This window comes from Sinocyclocheilus rhinocerous, unplaced genomic scaffold (assembly GCF_001515625.1).
Source record: "Sinocyclocheilus rhinocerous isolate Xijiao unplaced genomic scaffold, SAMN03320098_v1.1 scaffold3283, whole genome shotgun sequence".
Taxonomy (NCBI): Eukaryota; Metazoa; Chordata; class Actinopteri; order Cypriniformes; family Cyprinidae; genus Sinocyclocheilus; species Sinocyclocheilus rhinocerous.
Window position 1 is genome coordinate 150,457 of NW_015650698.1, and position 1,698 is coordinate 152,154.

Consider the following 1,698-nt stretch of genomic DNA (forward strand, 5'->3'; position numbering starts at 1 on the left):
GTGTGCGTGTGTGTGTGCGTGTGTGTGTGCGTGTGTGTGTGTGAGAGAGTGCGTGAGTGTGTGTGTGTGAGTGTGTGTGTAAGTGTGTGTGTGTCAGTGAGTGTGTGTGTGTGAGTGTGTTTCTTTAAATATTAACGTGTGTTAGAGCTTCAGCTTCGGTGAGCGTCCGTCTCTGCCGAGTGTTTCTGAAGCGCTTGCACTAATGATAGATGCGTTTAAAGCCCAGAGCTGAGTCAAACCCTCACACATCTCCGATCAGAGAAATCCAGAGGCGTTCTTTGATAAGGGACACTATAAGGAGATATGGAGCTGTGCTGCCTCCGAATGGACACTATATGCATGCTAAAAAATCCCTTTCTCTTTTATTTTTCTGCATTTAGCTTCTGTACTTCTTTAGGCCTCTCATTATCAAAGACAATATTCAAAGGGATTTTACACATTTATTTATTTATTCTCCAGGGTTTCCACTCTTTTTAACCAATGCATTTACGTGACTTTTCCGGTTGCTTGTGATTTCCTGCGCTGATGATAAAGGATAGGAATTTAAAAAATATTTTTTACTCACAATTTTAATTAGTCTCCAGGGTTTCCGCTTTTTAAAATATACATTTTTTTTTAAACAAAAGATTTTCGACTTTGATAAGGGACACTATAAGGAGATATGGAGCTGTGCTGCCTCCGAATGGACACTATATGCATGCTAAAAAATCCCTTTCTCTTTTATTTTTCTGCATTTAGCTTCTGTACTTCTTTAGGCCTCTCATTATCAAAGACAATATTCAAAGGGATTTTACACATTTATTTATTTATTCTCCAGGGTTTCCACTCTTTTTAACCAATGCATTTACGTGACTTTTCCGGTTGCTTGTGATTTCCTGCGCTGATGATAAAGGATAGGAATTTAAAAAATATTTTTTACTCACAATTTTAATTAGTCTCCAGGGTTTCCGCTTTTTAAAATATACATTTTTTTTTAAACAAAAGATTTTCGAGCTGGCATCACTAGAAATATATATATGCATGAAAAGTAAACATTTTAGATTGTATTCATTTTCCAGGTCTAGAAATCACGCTTTTAAAATGAGGTTTCCTCGTACATCTAGGTTTTCCAAAACCATGTGAATCTGGAGTCAGAAACAGTTGTTGAGGGAGTGAATTAAAATATATATCTTGAGTTTTAGTTTTGTCTTATTTTCAATTTATTTATTGTTTTATTGAGGTCTCCTGGTTGAGAAACACTGATCTAAATGATTAAATAATGCGTCAAATCTCTCAAAACCTACGGAGAACATGTCGTTTTTTTTTCATTCTCTCCACAAAATAATTAGTAATACTTATAGAAAATGAAGCCTGTTTTATGATCATCAAAGGTTTAGTTCATCCATTCATCATTTACTCCCGCTAATGTTGTTTCAAACCTGTATGACTTTCTGTCTTCAATGGAACATAAAAGAAGATATTTTTGAGAAATGTCTTTAAAAATCTAAAAATGCAAGTCAGTGGGTTCTGATGTTCTTCAAAATGTCTTTGTTTTCAATAGAGTATCCCTTTAAGATTTTCATGACGATTTCACTCCCTCATCGTTCATGCTGAAATCATTTTCTTTATGCAAAATATAATTGATTTTTTATCATTGCTTTGGTATATCATTTATTATTTTTTTTTTTTTTACTTTTATTTTATATAATATTATATATA

The 1,698-nt window shown here is 33.7% G+C and overlaps 1 protein-coding gene across 1 annotated transcript in view; it reads left to right on the forward strand.

The window, feature by feature from the left end:
- Nucleotides 1-1,698, forward strand: part of LOC107712284 (A-kinase anchor protein 9-like) — a 137,848-nt gene that overhangs the window by 84,508 nt on the left and 51,642 nt on the right. The gene's annotated exons all lie outside the window — the stretch shown is intronic.